The sequence below is a fragment of the Rissa tridactyla genome, chromosome 4 (assembly GCF_028500815.1).
Source record: "Rissa tridactyla isolate bRisTri1 chromosome 4, bRisTri1.patW.cur.20221130, whole genome shotgun sequence".
Classification (NCBI taxonomy): Eukaryota; Metazoa; Chordata; class Aves; order Charadriiformes; family Laridae; genus Rissa; species Rissa tridactyla.
In genome coordinates, this window is record NC_071469.1 from 50,339,182 (window position 1) to 50,363,169 (window position 23,988).

At 37.4% G+C, this 23,988-nt stretch overlaps 1 long non-coding RNA gene across 1 annotated transcript in view; it reads left to right on the forward strand.

Moving 5' to 3' along the window:
* Positions 1-21,094: 21,094 nt before the first annotated feature.
* Positions 21,095-23,988, forward strand: part of LOC128908842 (uncharacterized) — a 28,323-nt gene continuing 25,429 nt past the window's right edge. Inside the window, exon 1 of the long non-coding RNA XR_008466143.1 lies at positions 21,095-21,185. This is a non-coding gene — a long non-coding RNA (uncharacterized LOC128908842). The remainder of the gene's footprint in view (positions 21,186-23,988) is intronic.

Consider the following 23,988-nt stretch of genomic DNA (forward strand, 5'->3'; position numbering starts at 1 on the left):
AAAGAACAAAGTCAGTCAAATATGAGGAGAGTATAGGTTACTGTAATTTGCATGACAATTAGACTCTCTGTAGAGTAACCAGTTTACACTAATTTAAACTCAGACTCATTTACCAATAGGAAATGTACACCCTTTTCCTTTCTATTTATGTATGTTCTCTGGCTTACTGGTATAGGAATGGTGTATACCCTGCATGCTGAAAGCTAAAAGGAAGTCTTTGCATCAGAAAACCAGCTTCTGGACGCTGTGTTCTTCCAAGTAGAAGTTCTGCCAAATTATATGCATTGGCAACTGAATAGAAGCATTTTAAGATGATTTAGATTAGGAGAAAGAATCATATATATCATCTCTGAATGTCTTTTCACCTATTTTCTTCCTTAAGCACCCTTACTGTGAGTTTACAGGGTCCTGTGCTAGGTAAACAATGTTCTTGGTTCTTATCAAAATCTCTTTGGAGCTTTCTAGTATGCAGTAGCATGCAGGATGAAGACCCTACTGAACAGTATACTTCTATTCTGTAAATTTAAGAAGGAATATCTGCTAGGTTGAGGTGGTAAATACCTGTTAGATTCACAATTCTCAAGGTTGCCAGTGAATATTGTAGTAAGAAGGCCTGATTTAAGGAGGACACAGTGGAGATAGGTGATGATGAATCACATGCTGCAGGGAGTCCGATAAGTATAATACAGAATGAAACCCAAAGTTCTATAATAATCTCAAAGAAACATTTGGCAAGACATTATCCTTTGATGTACTACATGAAAAATAATATCTACTCTAAGGGAATTTTAATAGAGGGCAAAGATGGACCTGAATGTAAAATGTTGTAGTTGTGATTCCTAGCTTTGCCTATTTCTTCAAAGTGGATTACAGCATTTCATTGGTGATTTCTTTTAAGCATTTTGATAGACTGTACAGAAACACTACAGTTACACTTTGCTATTTGTACTTTGCCCATCTGGCTAGTAACATTGTGTCCATGACCAACGTTTATCTGAAAATTCAAAAAATTATTTCCAGGAAACCTAAATCTGTAATGAACAAGTTTATGTTAAAAAATTATGGCTACTCTCTAACGAGTATTTGTGAAAGTACTTATGGTCACCGTGGTCACTGTTTATAAACAGTTTTTACTAATTCCGAAAGGTTATGCATGGGAGGTCTTTAAGAAAAAAAGGCTATTGCCAAGTGGGACACTGGATCAGTGGCAGTCTTTATTCCTCTTTGGAGTAAACCAAAATAGTATGAGTGACTGTTTTAAACAATATATACATACTTACTGAGTGTTAATCCAGTTTTATTGGTTAATTAAAAAAATTCAGATATTCCTGCTTGCTCATAAGGATAAAGAAAAAGCATTTTGGTGTGTTTGGTTGTGTCAGTATATACGCGTTATGTGGAAACCATATTAGTTAGTATTTTCCCAGTATCTTCCCTATACTTCTTGGAACCACAGAGATTATTTCTGACTCCTTCCTGCTTCTATAAAACACCCAGTACTTTTGGAGATTAATTAAATACCAGATGTAGAGAACATCACAGTTTAAATTATGAACTGAGTTCTGCAACAAAGTGAGAGGCGTGCTGTGCTCTCTTGTTTTGGTGCTCCAATTACATGCCAATGCAGCCTGTTACAGCTCCAGAGACTACAATGTTAAGAATGAAGCCTGGGTCTCCTGTATGGCAGAGCACAACTGATAGAAAGCTCTAATGAAATTTCTCTTGCAGGAGACCACATTGTAGATGGTGTGTGATGTAAAAAAAAAGTGCAAAAAACCCTGTGATCTTGATTATGAGCTATTGCTTTCTAGTGGGGTCATGAGAAAGGATGAATTATTCTTCGGTTCGTTTGATGGAGTTTGAAGGTGTTTGCCTGCTGTCCTGTACAAATACAAAGTGTAAACCATTTTCTTTCTGGAATGTCATCAGGTCTTACAAATCTTGCCATATGCAGAAATGACATGTGAAAAGCAAAGCAAGTGAGTTCCGTTCAATTCACCATACCAGATGAACATCTCATTTTACTTTGAAAAGGGCTAAATGTATGACAATTATTACAGTAATTGTATTTTTTTCTAAAATATTCTATGTAATGGTTTCAAGATTCCCTGTCCCCACTGGTGGCATTATAGGCTTATCACAGCATTAGAGAAAAGATAATTAAATTAATATTGTACTTAGTTGTATTAGCTTCATAGACTTGTGAAAATATTTCATAACAGCTGTTATAAGATTTTATATGTCAGATATGACCATTACTGTAGTCTCTTCAACAAGGAGAATGGAAAATCTTTTCAACCTATTCGCCCTTCTCTAAAGTTCATATTCCATTTTTCGCATGAGCTAAGTAGAGCATTTTTGAAATTTTTGCTTTTTTTCTAAGTCCAGGCAGTGAAGGTCTAGGAAATTTAGGAGCTACCTTGCAATTTCATACCAAAAGAAGTAAATTAAGAAATAATTTATCCTTATCTTCAAGATATAATAGGAAGTTTCTGGGTTTCTGTTTTTCTTGGTAGAACTATTTAATGTATCTTTTTCTCATTTGTGCAGGTGTTGCCAAAAAAAATCTCATTTCAAACTGGCATCTAAAATCCAGTCTACAGTTAGTCTGAAGGTAGTGGCAGACATTTTACTCTGGAGGTGGTATTACATAGCGGTATTGTAGTAGACTAAGACCCAGAGCCATCATTACCGAAATAGCAAGGGTTCATGAGCAGGAGATAGGCTTGGGGGGATTCTGGGAAACCTACCCAGTAAATCTGCAATTTCTGTTGGCCCTGCAGCCGCGCTCTGTAGTGGTGCCTCATGGAAACAATGGCGGTGTATAGTTTATGGCTGGAAGAGCACAGCATGGCTGTGCGTTGGGAACAACTTCATTGGCTTCTCCCCGCTTAAGAGCATAGATGCAGACATAGTCAGGGAGTAACAACTCAACTTCAGCCATGCAGTGCATGACTAGAAATGAGGGAATTTATTTTTTGTGGATTATCACATTTAATCACAAGTACATTTTAAGGCTTACTGCACACTTTAACAATTGAAAACTTGAAGAATCAAAAAAGTCACAGATCTACAGTGTAAGTTTTACACAAATGGAAAAGTTATATTTTGACAAAATGCTAATGCTGGTTTGAAGGAATCTGGGAAAGTTTTTCAGTGTTAAAAACTCTAGTAAGACAAATGAGATCCGTACTTCAATAGCTACATGCTATTTGCTTCAATAAGAATAAGTCATTATTTTCTTAGGCGAGATCACAGAATCACAGAAACTTCAGAGTTGGAAGGGACCTCTAGAGATCATCTAGTCCAACTCCCCTGCTAAAGCAGGATTGCCTAGAGCACATCCCTCAGGGCTGCATCCAGGCGAGTCTTGAAAGTCTCCAGAGAAGGGGACTCCACAACCTCCCTGGGCAGCCTGTTCCAGTGCTCTGTCGCCCTCACTGTAAAGAAGTTTTTCCGTGTATTTGAATGGAACTTCCTATGTTCTAGCTTGTGCTCGTTGCCCCTTGTCCTGTCACTGGGAACCAATGAAGAGTCTGGCACCATCCTCCTTCAACCCACCTTTTAGATACTTATATGCCATAATAAGGTCTCCCCTCAGCCTTCTCTTCTCCAGGCTAAAGAGTCCCAGCTCTCTCAGCCTTTCCTCATAAGGGAGATGCTCCAGTCCCTCAGTCATCTTAGTTGCCCTACGCTGGACCCGCTCCAGTAGTTCCCTGTTAAACAAAGTAATGTGAGATCTGTTAAACAAAGTAATGTGTTTAATTTGTCTTCGGTTTAGTCCTTGTGTTCATACATTTATAACTTACACCTAGACTGTCTGTTAATCAGAATGCTCTCTAAAGGGCTGAGTCAGTGAACCCTGACTGACTTTGATAAGAGAGAAATCTTTCGTATACTGTAACTCCAGTGAGGTATGGAATTTTACAATGAGGAGAAGACACTGAAATTATGGTATCAACAGATGATTTTATGGCTATCTTTTGTAAAATAAGAAAGAGGAAAATAAAGTCCGTCATTTTTGAGAAAAACCAAATCTTCTGTAAAAATAGGAAACCTTAGTGAAATTATAGAAGAAATTAGAACATTATTGGATTTGAAAGTAACAGGAAGATGTAATGACTAAAGCACAAGGGAGAGGCATATATCCCAGATAATCTTTACCTCTTTTCTAACAACACAATTTGCAAACTCAAAAATTTGAGTTACTTTTCTATGTATCATTTGGCTTTTGCAAGGATTCTGGCTGCTCTACCCATAGTTTTCTGTTTCCTTCTTAAATTTTACAGTACATGTATGATGTAATCTGGGCTTTCTGCTCTGAAACAGTTTCCCAGACAGAGCATACAAGGGAATTCCCTGCTAAGTCATCCAACCTCCATGCATTGAAGGTTCATGTTTAATATTCTCTGGGGCTTTTTTCAATCTGCTTGAAATGGCTTGTGCAATGAAAGATTCCTTAATTTCTTTGATCCTCTACTACAATAGCAATATATGATTCATATCCTAGTTTGGAGAAGATGGTTTTTCATGGATTATATTTTCATCAAATTTAAGATATAAATTGCAATTGTATTTTATTTTAGTAAAAATTTTTTAATTCTGTTGATTTGAAATATAGTTCTGTTCCTTTCATAGTAGCTCAGTTAAATGCAACTAAATTACCAAAAAAAAAAAAAAAAAGAGAAACTACATCTTGGAATGTGATTCTACAGGTAAGATTAAAGGAGTAAGAGAATAAATGTATAAAAAAGAGGAAATGGAATAAATTAGCTGAGAGAGAATCTAGTAAAACAGAACTGAAGTTAGTGGACCACAGAATTAATCCAAACCCTATGACTAATTTAATTCTGTAACATGTAATTCAATTTCATTTAATTTGCTGATTTAATTCCTCAAAAGGACAGTTAGTTGTCTGAGCAAGGAGGTGGAAATCTGAGTTCTGTTTTTGACAGCACACACATAGTATCAAGGAGGCCTTCCTTTTCCCTGTCCCCCTTGGCTTGCCGTTTCTGTCTGGCTGTTCAACCATCATTTGCTGAAACTGCCTTACTGAGGCACCCACCTCTCCAGCTTGTCTTGGGTCTGGCTTCCAGTGGTCAATGGGACAAAAGGCAGGTCAGTGTTGTGTTACTAAGTAGAGCCTCTGCAGATCTGGGTAGTAGGTGCTTAAGCCCACAAGGCAGTTTCATAAATCACTTATATGCTTTTTAATATTGTATATAAGATTAGGGTTATTGATCACCTGCCATGTGTTAATTAACTGTCTTGCAGGTTGAAATAGTCTTGTTCTTTTTTTTCTGTTGAACATACCTTTCTTTGTGATGAAGTATTTGATCAAATTCTAAAGAGTTGGAGAAAAAATATCAATGTCTTTGGATATTGAGACTATAAAAGGATTTCAAATTGTATAAAGCTATACTTAAAAAAAAGACAATAAATAACAATGCTGTCAGATTCCTAGAAAGCAAATGCTTAAACAAACAGTGTTTGTCCCCCCAACTTTTTTTTTTTTTTGCTTAAGAACAGTTTCTCTATTTGAGTCGGCAAACTGAATAAAGCATAGGCACTGACAAGTTCCGTGTTTTTTTCTAAGACTTCCACGACGGAGATTATTTTGTTCTGATAATTTAAAAAAAAAATAAATTCTATTGCTTATGTCAACAGTGTTTCCATCAGGACGGATATAGCAATTATTGTTGGAAATATTGTCACCTCTTGTTTCTACCTGGAGAAACATTGGCTCAGGGTATTTATCTTTTCAACTCCCTGCTGATTTCTTACACTCCTGTGGGGAAGCAATCAATTCTGTACTGAAAGGGAAGCTTTGTCCCAACTAGCAGAACAATGTAATAATAAAGAGCTGAACCAGGACAGGAAGAATAAAATAAAATGCAGTGGTAATGGGGAGAGAAGAGTCCTGAGAAGACAACTAAGCATTACAGGGAGAGAAAAAAAAAGTTACAAAGAAGAAGGAAGTTGAAAATGAGTTAGAAGCTATTCTCTCCTTTCTTCCCCTCCTTTCCCTCTCATTTCATGCTTTTTGTTTCGTGGTATAGCTGGATAATAGCTGAACACACTGATGAATGCATTCTAAATAAAGCACATTGGAAACTGTCTGAGGAACTGTTTTAAGAGTTATAAAAGCAGCAGTCTTTAGACTTGTATGGGTCAAACCAGTCTAGGAGGACTGTTTAGGACGTTATGATATTGTACTAAGACACTAATGTGTTACTGTAGCAAGAGATTTAAGTTGGGTTTCTGAAAAAAGCTATTCATACTTTACAAGTGGAAAACAGTTTCCTAAGAGAAAAAGTAGAAATTTGCATTCTGGGAGCACCCGATTGGCAATTTCTGCATGTAAATATCATTTTAACATTAACCTCTGCTGATTTTAAAATTGATCCCTTAAAATTAATCTGGAAGAAGCACTAAAATGCATAGAATGGACGAGGATGGTAGTAGTGAAATGTTTAATTTAGTAGAAATTTTCATTTCTGTCCTTCAGGATTATTTTCAGTAATACAGTATTTTTAATTAGGAACTAAGAAGAGGATTATTTGTACGTTGTCGCCCTTTCTCCCTTCAAGTGGGGATAACATTTTTGGCTGGCTAACACAACTGGTATTAGAATTTTGCTTTTTGTTTTAAGTTGCTTTTTCTTTCCCTTACAAACAAATATATGTTAAGGAAATTAAATGGTAAGGTAGAAAACTTGACTTTATGATGAATTTTGTGAAGGGCAAGATTTATATGTCCTTCTTATTTTTTTTATTTCATTCTAATTTGCTGTCACAAAAGAATAGGAAACCCAAATATGTTGGCCTTATAATTTTTTTTGTGATTCTTTAGCATTTGGATATGCTTTTTTCCTCCACTAGTCAAATAAATTATATCTTAACACAGGAAGATGTTATCCCTGAATAGGAGAAGAATACTCTGCCTCCTCTAAAGTTTGTTTGACAACCTTAGTAAAAAGGAAGCTGATTTTTTTAGTAAGCTGTTTTCTGATTTAAAATTTCTGAAACCTATTGGTGGTTTAGATTTCTGCACCGTATTTCATGCATGGTTGATGGACCTGCTGCAAGACCGGCAGTCAGTCAACATCACTGAAGGATTGTACCAGCCTGTTTCTAAATGGATTTTCCTTCCGCTGACCACAGTTAATTATGGGTCTTTTTTTAAAAGACTGTTAAGTACTGATAGCACAGTTATGGAAGCACATTACTAGGAATGATGCCAAAATTTTACAGTTGTGCAAATTCATGGCATCTAATCCACTGGTAGTGGTCTGTTACTCTAGTTTAATTTTAAAGTTGTGATCTGGCATGTGCTGCTATAATGGTTCAGTAGGGGAAATGATATTTTTTTTAAAATGTTATTTAATTTCTAAGAGAATTGTTGGGCTAAGAACCAAGTCCTTGACATTGCTTCACTGTGACAGTGTCGTAGCTTTGACTTTAAGAGTGCACCAGAAGTGTATGAGAAGTGTTCAGTTTCTGTATCTGCTTTCTTGTGCCCAGTCTTCTGTGGCAAATGCAGTTCTCTATAAGAACTTTAAGATACAAACTCTATTAGACAGATTGCAAGTAGACCACAATATATTCATCATGGGTTAATAAATATAATATCTCTTCCTCCTGAGTTTGGCCTTGCGGTTAGCTTTCTGTATCTTCATTCAAGTTTCCATCAAGTGTTCTATCTTAGTGCAGCTGCAAAGTGTTTGATAGGTGAGAGCCTATCTTTGGAGGGTAAGTTATGCAAAAGCAAGTGGGTTGTCACTATATGTCTGTTGCTCAGATACAACTGCTCTCTGTCCATCCCTTACAGAAACTTCCAATAGTCATGTTTCTCTGCAATCTTAATAAGATTAATTCTCTTTATTCCATTTCATTTCTCAGGGTGTTTCCAAGGAATGGCACAAGTAATGGCAAGAAGAAAGAAGTTGGTAATTTTGCTTCCAGGACATACCTGAATCCCTATAATGTTTGTGTAAAGAGCCCATGAAAAAAACTATTAGAAGAAATAGATCAGTCAAGACACAAAAGATTAAAAACAAATATAAATTCCATTCTTTCCTCTATTGTATACACACGCACACGTAGATACATATAGAGATATATACATACGCTGTCTTGTGGCTCTGATGCTTTTCAGCAGGTCTGCTCTGGAAACCAGTGCAGATGCAGTGGAGATGCAGTGCACTTCTCGATGGGTGGCCAGCTGCCCACCGGCATGCATGGCAGAGGAGGAAAGTACGATGCAAAAAGCTTTCACCAAAAAGTTCTGTTGTGGACAGGATCCCAATATCCCTGAGGTAAGAGTCGACCACATGCATACAGTGCAGTGAGCCTGGAGGATCTGCTATACAACAGGAAACTCTGTTTCCTTGTGTATAAACAGAGGAAAAATGGAAGGCTCTTCCCCAGGCAATTCAGAGTACTCTAGTTTAGGTATCGGAAAGTGGGAGAAAGTTAATGTCTCTGTAGTAATTCTGTTTTCTCCACTCATGTCTGGAATCACCATGTAAAAAACTCTTTATATGACTTTTTGAATAAGTTTCCCCATTTGCAGAATGCGTTGGGAAACAAAAACACAAAAACCAGCGTGAATGCAGGTCATTACTGTGGTTGCTCTTTTTGCTGAGGTTGGAATTCTTTTTTTCATTTGTGTTCCTCAAGCGTTCAAAGCTTCTTTTTGTGAATTTCAAATGGAAGGGTCAACAACTCATGATCTCCAAGTAAAACAAATACAGGATTTTATGGTGTTACTTGATGGATATATCATGTTTTGTGCCTGTTCTGCATCTGTGACAGCACTGCCAAGGTCTGTGGCCAGTGACAGCGTATTTGGATGGTGTGAGATGTGACCAAATAATGCAACACACCCCTTGTTTCTCTTGTAGCTTTCTCAAACATTTGCTTTGGGAGAACGGGCAAAACAAACAGCATTTTCCATCCTCTAGGAAGGAAGTGAAGGGATGCAGGAAAGGTAAAGCCACAGATGCCTGAAACAATCAAAAGAGACACAGAGTTGGGGGGATACACTTCACATGGGGAGAGCTGTAGGAAATGGCTTCCCATCTTTCTCCCAGAAAAAGGCTTCTCTTAAGCAAGTAAGGGAGTTTTTGCAGATTGTTGTGGGTTTTTTCCTTTTTAGGATCACATTCAGACTTATCTATTTCAGCCTTATCTTAAATATGGACTGTAAAGTGTTCCATCTTCAGGAACACTGATTCAACTAAAGGGCACAAAGCCCTTATGGAAAGGAAATAACTCATTAAAGAACTAGGACTTAACTCTGTGTAAATAAATGGATATATATTCATGCTGATAGGGGTAAGGAGGAATTGCTGTCATTTACTGCTTCACCATATATTTCCACTAGGGTCCTATAAGCAGTTTAAAAACACTTCTTCACAACCCCTCTCATCATCATCTGTTAAGAGGAGGGAAGTTGTGATAAAAGGTGTCTAAGTTGTTTCTTCCCAATGTGTGAGTGTGGTGAGTGCCTGGGGCAGGGGGAGCTTCCTCAGCCAGGGGAAGGGCTTTTCTTCAGGACAAAGCTGGACACCTTTGGGGTGGGGGGACTCTTGCAGCCCATGGATGGAAAGAGAAACAAGCTTGCTGAGACCCTGCAAGGATGTAGCACTGAGATTTGCCTTTATGTGACAGAAATAGAAATTTGCTAGGAGCTCAGATGTGCTGCAAAGTTTGCAGCTAGCAGTAAGTTGAGTAAAGGGCACATTGAACAAGGGGAGGGATACTGATTTATAAATGATTCTAGTTTCAGTTCTGTTTGCTTTCATCTATTTATAAAGCTAATTATTTTAGTGTATACACATATATTTTAAAATCTCTGGCTTTTGTGTTTAAAATAATTCATTATCATCTTTGGTCTCAGTGTGGGGAGTGGTCTTGTTATATTCATCTCAAAATTCAGACTGCCTTTGGTTCCCATTACTGAAGTATGATATCTATTTTATAATTGTGCAATCTGGGACAAAGATCAGTTGAATTACATTGTGTCACAGGTACAAAGTAATCTTTCTTCCTTCCCTTTTCACTGTGTGAATGTTGGACTTATTTCTTTCTGGGCCCTAGTATATATGATATGTGTCCTACAATGTATGATTATTGTTTAATTAACGTTAATGTTCTTTTCTAAGAAATAGTTGGAAGCCTTAATATCCAAGCCTGTGTCTTTGTTCTTGGCACTAAATCTCTAAGCTCTGATCATTGATAAATCATGTGATCAAAAAGGAGGTTTTCTTGTTTATTTATTATTCTACTTTACTCTTCAAGTCTGAACATAATTCTTTGAATGCCTAGTGTTAAACTCCTTTAATATACAGTTCTATAATAAATTTATTCAAGCAGCCTGCTTCCTCAACAGTGTGTTGTAACATAGCACATAACAGGAATACGCTGTAGAATCAATATTTTAAAAATTCAGTGCTGTTCTGTCAATTAATAAAGAACACAGAAGAAAAACCAAATATTTCCTACCTAGCATTAAAATGCATTTACCAATGTTAGCAATCCAGATTGCTGCATTCTTCCAGTTTATGAGAACTGAAAGGCAAAGCTAACAAGATTTTTTTCCAAAATAAAAGACTAAGGATAAAAGTGCAGTATTAACACTGAAAAGTATGTGGGATTATGAAGAGTATATGTATTTAAAACCTTTAAAAATGTTTAATTTAATAATAAATAATTATTAGGAGGTCAAGTCCCTGAGTAAATCTTACATAACCAGCATAGTTAAGCATTCAATGGGGAGAAATGGGTTGTACAGTTAAAAAAATACTTTTTTCACCAATAATAGTCTGGAAAAATAACATATAAACAAGTACGGTTTTGTTGCTCTCATTGTCCATGTGAGTTAAAACAGAAATGACAATGACGAAGTTCTATGGGAAAGAATAGGAATTACTTTCACAGCATTTCTTTTTAAGAAGAAATGAAAAATTCCATGTGGTTTTATGAAATATCTGAGGGAATCTTATTTTCATTATAGTTGTGAATTCTGGGGATTTTGGGGGCGCTGCTGACATGGAGTATTCTGATATTTTTATTTTTTTTTAATGAACAAAGCCTTTTAATGAAAAATCATCCCACTCCATGGAGGAGACTAAGCAGTTGTCAGAGGTCTGTGATTACTGAACTGGGAGAAAAGGGGCCTACATTACAACTGTAAAATATAAGGAGAAAGCCTTAGCTTGGAGCAAGCTACAGAGAATAGATTATAAAAGGCTTTGAGAGCAAGTTGTGTGGTTGGTATGATGCAAAGGAGAGAGTTGTCACTGTGCTGCAGGCCGTGGACATATCGGGATAGGTGATCTCATTAAGCGCCAATCTGATGTAATCATGCTGCTCATGCTGCTTTATTGTTTGGTGCTAGACCACCTATTTGTACTTTAATAGAATCACAGTTTTGAGGTACATGATATCTAAGAACACCAAAGCTGTTCAGTGCCTGTTTGAGATCCTGGGTTTTTCTGTTTCGTTGGTTATTGCCCAGTCCTGCGATGCAGGGTCACATTGGTTTTGCCTTCTGCCCTATTTCTCTCGTCAGAATTGGGGTCCCCGACCAAGGCTCCTAGCTCTGGCAATGATGACTAAGTGGATGTGAAGACAAACCAACTGATGAACAAATGGATAGATGGTGTTCTGATTTTGCTTTTCTTTCCACTTGGAGCTGCAGGTGTTGTTCATGAGGTCAAATGAAGCTCTGCATGTCCTGAGGCAGAAGTGGTGCCATGTGGGGAATACTGAAAGGGCAGATTCTGTGGCAAAGGGAGGAAGGAGAGGAAGAGGAGGTCCTGGAGTGGAATGTGGTGCACATCTTAGGAAGCTGGAAAATATGGTATTCCACAGAGTGAAGGCCTGCAGAAAATCAGATTTGATGGTCAAAAGGAAATTAGTGAAGGAGAAGGAAGAGATCTGCACCTTCCTCCTTTCTCTTATGGCTCCTATGCTCTAAAAAACTCAATAGAATTGTGCTTCCTGTTATGATAGTAATACTTCATTTAAAAGAATCCAGATTCAAATGTTATCACCTGTTACGGCTACAGTTGGCTCTGGCCAACTTAAACACTTTTAAGAAGACTAAGTCAAGTCTGAACCAAAGAACCTTAAATACTTAGTAGACGAAGTTGCAGATTCGAACTTGAAGGCTGGTACGTGTTGACGTCAATCAATTTCATTTGGATTCAGTGCCTCAGGCCTGGCTGTGAAGTCTATATAAATAAGTTTTATGCTATGAAGAACACGCTCTTCTTGATATAACTGTCATCTGTCTTCCAGCCTTCTCCAACTGCTTTCTTGTCTGTAGGATTTATTAACTGCTTCGAATACTTCTCACAGTATCATAGTAAATTAACAAAAAAGTCCACAGCTTGAGGTCTTAGATTTAAAAAATAAAAAATAAAAAGCTTGTGCATGTATGTGAAAAGGAGACAGGAAGCTGTGTGTCTGTATGGGAAGCAAAACTCCGAAGTTCCCTAAAATTCCTAGAATTTCATTTAGGAATTTCTCATGCCGCTATATCTAAAGAGCAGACAAGATGCTTGCAAAAACAATGAATGCTGTATAGCTTCGCCTCTCACCCCCATCCCCAAGTAATTCTTTTGCAAGATGATTTTCCCTTAAAAAGTAATACTTTGGGGCATGTAGTTAGGCCTTTTGAAATCAGAATCTGCCTGCTCAGGCAACCATGACCACATTTTAAATTGCTTGATTATTTTTCTGTGGGGGATGACCATTTTATTGCCTGAAATAACACAATTATGTTGCATTCCTCAATGCAATGGCTGTCACAAAGAGTAGATAAAGAAATATATTGAGCTTGTTTTAACTACATTTTGGATGATAATTATTTGAGGATACAAACAGGAATTGTGAGGCAGTACCCAAGAGACGTGAAATCTCACTTCTGAATTAATAGTCGGCACTTAGAATGCATTCAAGCTTCTGAGATTATTAACCCTCTTTTATGCTGTAGGCCATATAGTCTAGAAGTGATTAAATTGCACCTATTTGTCAATGAATCAACCTAGTTGCAATAAAGAAGAAAGAGCATAGCTCACCCATCAGAGAATGTTTGTAGCCAAAAAGAGTTGAATTACGCTGTAACTGAATTGTGCTGCGAAGAGACACATTCACCTCTGATTGAAATCCAGTAAATTAAATCCGTACATTTATTTGAATACTTAAGCATGTTATACCTTCTCTTTTGTAATGGATGTACAATGACTTCCAGTAATAAAGCCAGGGTGACTTTGTAATCCAGATAGCAAGGTATAAGATCTGTATTAGCTATGCATGCTTGTACATTGGAAACTGTTCTCCCTAGTATTTGTAAGAGTGTTCAATTTACTTTTCCTCCCAGTGCTGCAAGGAGTTTGCAATTGGCGTTTGAAGGGGAGTAGTGCCACACCAGGTCTGTGATGAAGGCTGTTGTGCAATTCCGCAGGTGTTGCTTAGTCTACAGGAGGGTTACAAATGTTCAACTTGGCAGGGGGATGCTAACTCCAAAGAATTAAAGAATTGACCTTAAGGGCACTTAATAAATTCTACTGTGGGGTGTGGGGGTGTATTTTTCAAATCTAAAAATTTTAATTCCCACCCTTTGCAGACAACAGGTTACAGCTTGGTCTCCAATACTTCAATTTGTTCGTTTTAAAATATTCCCTACTAATAACAAATTGCAGAAGAGAAAGAGAGGGGTTCCACACAGCATACATCTTTGATTTGCAGCAAAGCTTTTGGTTTCCTTACAATTATCAACTTTTCTTTTTTCCTTGCATCCCACTCTCAAATCCCTTTTTGTCAGTTTATATATACACACATGATATATATATACATTCATATATACACATATATATCTTTTTCTCAAATAATTATTTTTGTCCCTGTGCATCTTTAGTTTCCTGAAGCTAATATAGCTTGAAGTGTTTATGATTAGAGTTTCACAAATTAGAAAGTTCAGTGCAGAGCACAGTTTCTGACATGTACATGAGAACAAATAAGAATATGATATATTAAATAGGAAAACAACGTAACATTGGGAAGTAACAACCAAATGGAACAAGAAACAACAACCAAATGCAACAAAGCCCTGCTAGGGCTGCTGCATTTGGATGGCAGATTGCTAACCTAGCTTTGAATAGGAGCTAGAGTGAAAAAGTATTCATGCAAAAAATGAATTCCTAAATGGTATGCAATTATAGAATCGTAGGATCATAGAATAGTTTAGGTTGGAAGGGACCCTAAAGATCATCTAGTTCCAACCCCCTGCCATGGGCAGGGACACCTCCCACTAGACATGGTTGTTCAAAGCCCCAAATTTGCTAACTCTATTTTCTGAAGTATGAAGTTAGGATATGGGAGAGAATGGGCAGAGTCATAGACAAGGTGATGAGATCCGACAGCATGAAATCATGCCAGTGGTCCCACTTCCAAGAAGAAAGCAATTGAAACAGGGAGAGGCATAAAAGGCACACAAAAATCGAAGATCTCCAGAAGAGAGAGGTACCTTGTATATAGCTCATTAAAACTAGAACAACAGATCTAAAAATATTACTTTTTCGTTCAAAATAATGTATTAGATAACTTATTAGGAAGTTTAGCTTCATAACGAAGATAAATTATGGAGTGATTTTCATTGCCAATGTAAATTTGCCTCTCAGAATACTGGACTTTACAAACTTTTCTCAAAATGTACAATGTTTGTGCTCAGTTGTCAGTTTGTGAGTAGAATTATTAATATTAGAGACTTTTAACAAAGGGCACTACCATGAAGAGCACTCACACAGATTAAGTTTATTGTCATATATGTTTATTTGATTTGAGGTTGATGACTGAGCCTCTTTGGGAGGACGGTGAGTGTGAGTATGTAGATACATGTGAGAAACTGCATTCATAAATGTCTTCAATCAAACTGAATACAGTCTTATCAACATCTGTCTCTCTCACACGCAGCATGTGCAGTGGAGTACAGTTTCCTTTTAATAAGCTTCTCAAACTCTTGGGGCAAATCTGTAGGCCTTTATCACTATTGAGCTCAAACTTTTAACTGTAAATGAAAAAAAACAGTGTGGGCTTATTTATTTATTTGATGTTTTTAAAAGCATACTTTTGGGAGATAGCGAGTACCTTCTAATGTCATTATAGAAGCAAGGAAATAGATATAATATTTATGTATCTTAATGCCTTGCTGAGAAGGGATGTGCTAATATTTTCATATATCACAAAGGAAAACATTAAACCCCATGCAAAATTCACCCCATGTTGACTCTTAAAGCTTATCAGGAATTTGTAGTGTTATGCTTGTTTTGCTTATTTTTTATTTGTTTTGGTTTAATTTCTTTGTTTTCAGTGGAATTTAATTTTTCTTACAGTTTTTCAGTAGAGTCAACACCAGAAAAGAGTGAAAAAAGGCATATGAAATTGTCTTCCCAGGGTATTTACTTTTGATGGCAAATTCTGCTACTATTTAAAGTCACTTCCACTGAGCTCCAAATAAGTATCCAACTTTGAACGATCCACTGAACAGCTGAACTGTTTTTCTATTAGTAGTCATTAAATCAAATCCTATTATTTTCTTCTGCACAATTATACTGGTAAATGATTTCAAATTAAAGGAACATATTATTCAGACTTAACCCTTAATGTGAAATGCAAAATATTTTCTCTCGCTCAAATCCATTTTCAGAAATGTAATCGAGTATGGAGTATTTTTCAGTCCTGACTCCTAGCTATGGCAGGTACTGTGGGTGGTTTACTGGAACTTGATGGAAATTTTTTGTTGACTACAGTACGGTTTGACCATTTTTTAGGTTTTACAATTTTTTACCATGCAAATAAAATGCTGCTGTCTTTTGATTTAGTAAACTTACTCTTGGAGGCAATTTCTGTTGTCTAAGAATTATGCTATCATTTAAGAGCAGTGACTTTCATCAGTATTTTATGTGAAATTTACCCCTTAGCTATGATACAGTATATAACAGCAAATTCCATTTCCAGGATACATCCATCTAAGTACATGGACATAGCAACGTTCATGCATCACACATGATGTATAGTTTAAATACAATGATTCGTACTTTCACTCCAGAAATCTTTTAAGGGGAATAACATAGGGATTGTGCTCAAAGAGATGCAGGCTTTTTTTCAGATGATCCAAATGAGAAACTCTGTAATATTTGGTGTCTTTCTCATCATATGTTTTGGAAGAACCTGGACTGGGGGTCACCTTCATTCACATTACTTCACAGATTTTCTGGAACAAGAAATGTTATGCTGTTGCTCTTTATTTGATATTTTGATGGTGGTGCAGATTTCTGTGTGCAGAATGTCTCAGTTGAGTATGTCTACTGACCTCACAGGAGCTACACTACTTGAGGATCTAATCCAAATATCTCATATGTGATAAATTACCATCCACTCTTTCTCCATTGTACATTTTCATTTTAAATTTTGCTCTCTTCCTCCTTTTCTATGAAATAATAAAGCAGATCATGGAGCATCATCAAAAGCTGGATAGGCATTCATGTCTATTCTGAGTACCTGCAATTATACACCTCCAGGGTATGAGAACGGTCCCCTTGGCAACTGCAATCATCAAGACAGTGCATAGTTTACATCATTCCCAGACCAGAATTTGCTACTTGGGGTCATATCTGAAGCACAGAGAAACAATACAAATGACAGTCAGGGATGGGAAATATGGAGCAGGGATACTAGGAAATATGGAGCACTTTTTTGGTCAGTTAGTTTGTTTGTTTGTTTGCTTTCTTAGGTAAATGGAAAATTCTGTTCCTGATTTTAATTTAAAGACATTGAAGACTGCAAGATGGTAGGGTCAATGAAATCATACATGCCATACCATTTTAAAAGCACAATATGTTGGATATTAGGTTCTTCTGCTAAATCATGTGTGATCAGATTTCTGTGATTTGAAAATGTTTGCTGTTGTCAGTTGTGCAGGAATGTAGCTGCTTCAACAGCTGTAGTATCTTCAACAGCTAGGAGGCAAACAAGTAATCCTTACTGTAATCCTTAATTAGCACTTACATATTGTTTGGCATCATTAATATTTGCATGGTACAAACAATATAGAGGACTCAGGAGGAGCATCGTATTCTTCCTTTTGCCTGGTTCTTGATTGTGCCACATGTTGAGTCCAGGTTTGTGGATGGAAGAATTCTGTCACTGCTGGTCTGACAGTGACATGATTGTCATCCTGGGAGCCTGATACAATTTTGTATGTATTATATCTATTTCATTGTTTTCTTTTTATTTTATTATTAATATTTCATTAAAGTAGTTTAGTTCCTTCTAAACTCATAAATCTCTTTATCTCTCTCCCCCCTCTCCTCAGAGTGAGAGGTGGGGGAGAGCATCTGTCATCTCGTCATTGTACAATCCATCCCAAACCATGACAGCCACATGTTGAGTCCAGATTTGTGGATTGGAAGAATTCTGTCCCTGCTGGTCTTCTCAATGAGCAGAGAAAAAAGTCTAATGGAGTCAAAGGGAATTTCTTATAGACGTGATGATTTAGTAATGAAGTGATGGGATGTAATGAAAGCCAGGTGACTAAGTGAACAGTGTTACATTAGCACACCTCTTAGAAATTCATAGAATCGTAGAATCATAGAATTGTTAGGGTTGGAAGGGACCTTAAAGATCATCTAGTTCCAACCCCCCTGCCATGGGCAGGGACACCTCCCACTAGATCAGGTTGCTCAGAGCCCCATCCAGCCTGGCCTTAAAAACTTCCAAGAATGGGGCTTCTGCCACTTCTCTGGGCAACCTGTTCCAATGTCTCACCACCCCCATGGTGAAGAACTTCTTCCTAATGTCCAATCTGAATCGTCCCATCTCTAGTTTTAATCCATTCCCTTTAGTCCTACCATCACCCGACATCCTAAAAAGTCCCTCACCAGCTCTCTTGTAGGCCCCCTTATGATACTGGTAGGCCACTATAAGGTCTCCTCGGAGCCTTCTTTTCTCCAGACTGAACAACCCCAACTCCCTCAGTCTGTCCTCATAGCAGAGGTGCTCCAGCCCTCTCATCATCCTCGTGGCCCTTCTCTGGACATGTTCCAGGACGTCCATATCTTCCTTGTGGTACTCCAGAATTGGATGCAGTACTGCAGGTGGGGTCTCACTAGAGTGGAGTAGAGGGGGAGAATCACCTCCCTCGACCTGCTGGCCACGCTTCTCCTGATGCAGCCCAGGATACGATTGGCTTTCTGGGCTGCTAGCGCACACTGACGGCTCATGTTGAGCCTCTCGTCCACGAGCACCCCCAAGTCCTTTTCTTCAGGGCTGCTCTCAAGCCAGTCACTGCCCAGCCTGTATTGGTGCTTGGGATTGCCCTGACCCAGCTGCAGGACCTTGCACTTGTCCTGGTTGAACTTCATGAGGTTGGCATGGGCCCACCTCTCCAGCCTGTCAAGGTCCCTCTGGATGGCATCTCTTCCCTCCAGCGTGTCAGCAGCCCCACACAGCTTGGTGTCGTCGGCAAACTTGCTTAGGGTGCACTCTATGCCACTGTCCATGTCGCTGACGAAGATGTTGAACAAGACCGGTCCTGGTACTGATCCTTGAGGGATTCTGGGATTTGTAGGCAGCTATCTAAATTGCACCATCATACGATTTGCTAATGTTTCTCTGGGAGAGAGCAAGGAGGTAACCTTGGGCTATAAGTCTCTTGGAAAATGTATCTTTTTAAGAAATGCCTCAAATAGAGCATGGAAGACTTGGACAGAGACAAGGGTCTCCAGGCTCTCAAATGCTGTGAATTAGAAAGTTCAATGGCATGTGCTGTAGTAGGAAAGCCAGAAATTGGTTCTGAAGAGAGTATTTCTGTGGAAAGGAAGGAGACGATGATGAACACGATGCATGTATATCTTGTCCAAATGAGTAATTGAATTGGTGTAAAATATCCCTTTCTATAACTATAGAAAGGGTGGTAGAGAGATTAATAAACTTTGACATTGCCATTATAACTCTCTGTGGCTGTATCATGAAGACAAAAATATACTGTGACCAAAATTGTTGTGGGAGGTTGATGTCCTTAAACACATGTACATATTTTCTCTTTTTCTTTTCTCAAAGGTGTTTCTGAATCCTTCTAGAAGCGACAAACGACATATACATGCATTATTTCTGTATTTTCACAATACTTCGAGGTATTCTTAAATGAAGTATGATGAACATACATACACAAACATATGTATTTATCTGTGTTCTGTTACTACATCTGAAGTTTTAAAGCACGTTTGACATATCAGCTATCAAATGGCACATTGTTGATAATGGCCTCTTGAAATTCTAAGAAGGTACATAATGTTCAGACAGGAGATAATGCAATTTTTTAGCAGACAGCTACATTTGACATCCCTGTGGAATATACAGAAAAGGCACCATGGCTCTGTTCTGACGAAAAGACTCCGCTTCCATGGACAGCAATGCACACGCACATATACACACATACACACACCCTTGAGATGTAATTTTACCATCAGCTAATGAATTTTGATTTCTGTATTTGCCAGTTAACAAATTACAGAAGTTCATGCCCAAACCCAAAAGCCAGTTTTAGGCTGGCTTACAAAATCCTTCTGGTTGCCTAGCAACGAGCAGGAAGGATGTGGGGGAGAGGAGAGCTCTGAGTCAATACGCGGCGGCAGCAGTGTCAGTTCAGCAAAGCAGACTTTATATAGGTCGCTGTATTTATATAGGTAGCTCTGTAAAATGAATATAGTTACTGAAATGCAATAACTGTGGGTGTTTCGTGGTCTGACACTAGCATCTCCTTACGTGAACTCCCCAGAGTGGCAGATTCTATGCCCAATATATTCTCAGATCTTCAGAAGAATAAAGTACCAGCAGAAGGGGAGGGTGGCAAAACAGAAGAACAGAATAGAGCATTTGCCTGGAGATTAATTGGCTCTTATCATATATGCAAGTATCAGGTTTTTTCGTGCCTTTTAAAAGTAGTGTCTTGTACAGAGGAAGTAAATTCCTTTTACAGTTTGTCTGCACTAGAAATATTAAATATATGTCCCAAGGACTTTCATCTATTCAAGCATTTCTGACTTCTGTGTCTGAAAGGGAAAAAAAACCCCTAAAATAGTAATTCAGTCATTTCTTCTAAAATAAAGTCTGATGTTAATATGTCCAATAAATTATTTTCCTATGAGTGTTTGAGCATACCTATTAGAAAGGGGAGATGGAAACAGTTATCTCACTGTTTGGAGAAAAAAAAAAAAAAGAAAAATTATATGAATTTTTCCTGTTCATAAATTCATTCTGTAAATGTAGGATAACAATGTTTGGGTTTTTTCACATGTGCTTTTCTGATGTCCCTTCTGAAGGCCTCAGGACAGGGGTTCTTCCTTATTATTGTTGTAGAGATTCCTAGCTCAGGAGGACCCTATTCTCAGATAAGTAAGAGTCTGAAAGAATTGATTTGAGTGCTAGGAAGAATGCAATTATTTTAATTTGAAAATAAAATCCTAATTTTATTTTAAAATATTCACTTGTTAGTTTAAATGAAAAATATAACATATTATACATAACGTATATAATTCTGAAAAACTTTTTAATTCACGGACATTTGTCAGAGATTTTCTTCAGGAGAATTAGGGTTAAATGCAAAGAAAAAACTGAGCCTATATAGATAGTCATTATCCATAGTCAGAAAAAATATAATCTCTGCATTGAATGCTTTAAAGGGGCAGGTGGGGTGTTTTTTTGTTTGTGGGGTTTTGAGGTTTTTTCCTATAGTCGAGGAAACAAAGGTAGATTTCAGTATGAAGTCCTTTGATTACAAGTGTGGCTTTCTAGGGAAATTCTCTAGTCTGATGTTTACAAAGTTGTATCAGGATGACTTAGTCTCCTTCTCATAAGAGTAGCTGTATTTTAAGCATCTTTATCTTAGAACAGTTTGACCCAGCAGGGAGCTGGTATGGCATTCATGTGACAGTGTTATCAGTGGGAGATGAGGGTGCATGCGAAACTCTTGAAGCAGTGGCTGAGAGCAGTGCCTGTCCCAGGTGATATAGCTGCTGCCTGACTTGCTTTCCTTTACTATAAACGCAAGATATAACTTGTTATTACTGTCTTTCACAGTAGCGGGAGAGTGACCAGCATCTCCACATGCTGAAGGTACTATCTTTGAGTCTTTGCTTTTCTTATGACCTCTGTCCTACCTGTCTTTTTTCCTCTTTTCCCATGCATTGAATAGTATAAGAGAAACTTCTCCACTGCAATTAATGGATCCTACTGCTTAAACATTTACAACTTCTTAAATCTAAAATGTTTGACGGTTATTATAAATTATTTAATGAGATGTCATAAACTAAAGATACAGGTGATCCCCTCTAATCCTCCTCAGTAGAGTCCTCCTTAGCCTTCAGCTGTAAAACGTTAAAAGCCTTCTTTGTTATGTGTTAATTGGTTTTAATGGGGTTAATCTTTGCAAAGTAGAGATTATCTTGTTTTAGTCAGACATTCCAGGGAGAACTTAATTAACCAAATGCAAAAAAATATGGAACTATAGAAAGACTTGCATACTGATGCAACCTGTTTTCCTGCTCCATAGTCACACCTGCAGATGTTGGGCTGGTTTGTTCATTTTCAGAAGCGGGTCCAGAACCAGAGCTCCACTGTCCCTGCACCCCAGCAAGGAGGGATACGGTGAGGGGAACTCTGATGTTTTAATTTATTTTATTTTGCTATCTTCATACTTTCTTAAAATCTACCAATTGAGATTCTTGTATCACAAAAGACGACGGAAGATAAAAGAGAGAAAAGAAGGTGCATTATTTATGTGAATTATTCAGCTAATCTGCTAGATAAATATAATAGAAGGCCCAGAAATGTTTATCCTATCAAAAGTGAAAATATGCTATTATTGAATGCAAGTAATTACAGCATGGTATTTGTTGCCAAATATAGATATATTTGCTGGAGATACATAGCATGTCCACAAAGGGGGAAGCAGTGATTGTAGAGTATTCCCTAGTCAAAAAGTTTTCCACACAGGCTTGTGCCTTTTTTTGGGCCTTTTCATGTCCAGTCTTCATAGTCTCAGTACTCACTATCTGTTGGTTTGGATTATCTGTCATCTTCACATCAGTAATATCTGCATTCTCTTTTCTAAGATCTGCGGGTTCTGGTGACTAGAATTTAAAAGAACATTTCTGTAGAAGTTAAGTTTCATGCTGTAGTCAAGCAGATTGGACCTTTTTCCTTGATGATTGCACCAAATTTCTGAGTAGAGTTTATCATTCTCTAAAACAATTTAATCTCAGTAGCTTTTTGGGAAGCTAATTGAAGCTATGTGCATGATTTAGAAGGAATAATACTGTTTAACTATTCTCTAATGTGTTGGTATTTGTTCATTAAGCTATTTGCGGTCAGTATAAGGTTTTTACCTCCTTCCCTTGAGCTAGGACTGCAGTACCCAGTGTGAAAGAGACCTTTGGGAACAGCCTCAAACTGGTTTTTGTCAGTTGTCAGTGGGTTCCCATTGTAATGGGAAGAGCCTTCAGTTTGGTACTGATCCTCTGCTTTTTCTGGGCTTTCATAAATAAATATGTCCCTTGTTTCTTGACAGGTAGGAGATTTAAAAGCTTAGCTAAGAATTTAACCAAGAACATTTTTTTTAGATTATTTCAATAGCCTTGATGAACACTTCTCAGTATCTGATGATTTCAGAGATAAGGTCCAAAAATAATTTCTCATGATGTATAGCAGTTCTTCAAATTAAATAGACTGAAATAACAGTTAAAAAAATCTCCCATCCATTATGTGCGATAATGTTCCAGACATACAAATTTGATTACTACATTAATGGAAAGTTCTATTGCTTTTACTAGTGTCTTCATGTAAAACTGCTGGGGTTTTTTATTCTTTTCCTTTGAAAATTCTGGATATAGAAAGTTAAATATTCATCTGTATATGCCAGTTCAATGCTAGCTGGTATTTTATATTGGTTAAGATTTTGAGCGAAAATACTGGTGAGTATATGAATGTCCACGGCTTTCATGCAGATGGGTGCTGGAGAATCGACTGAATTACAAAACTGGTCCTGTCTGCTCCTGCAGCCATTGCCTTGACACATATACAACTCTTATTACAATGTCCTTTTCGTGGACTATTTCCTTGCTTCCAAGCAAAATGCAGACACTTATGTTAGATGCTTGTGAACTATTTGAAAACACAACCTATTGATTTAAAAGAAGAAAACGCTAGATGCTTATATATGACACTTAAATGCAAGAGCGCACAAAGAAATAAAATTAACTGTTGTTTGGGTTTTTTTATACTGAGAAACTAAAAAGTCCAGGGAAAGTACACAAGGAATATATAATGTGTATGTACGTAGCTGGCTCCACAGAGTCAGAAAATGACAACTTCCTCTGCAACAAATATGGTAAACAACTCTCATTTTGAAAATGCAGTGTAAGAAAAAAAAGCTATAATACAGAATTCCAATTTATACCAAGAACTGGACAATCTCAGTGTGGAAAGAACTTCATATGCATCTCTAAATTACAGTATACTGGGTGCTACAGGAGATAATTTGAAATAAGCCCTTACATTCTTTAGGATTCTAAAAAATACCAGCATTCAGAAAGTTAAATTTGAAGCAAAACATTTTGGTAAAAATTACAAAGATGCTAAACATTGTTTTCTGTTTTTTTCTGAAGTATTAAACAGGTTTTTCCCCTGAATTTGATGTTATTGCCCTTATAAATTAACCAAATATTTCTCAGCGTGCATATTCAGAGATGGAATTATCATGGCACTTTTGAATTAATGATAAAAAGGCAGCTGTGTTTAGCGCCCACCTCCCAACCAACAGAAAACCCTTCTAAGAGGTATTTTGCCCTTGGAGAATAATTTGCTTCCTGTGCTCATTATAATCAGATGCTGGATACCTTTTAAATACATTTCCCACAAT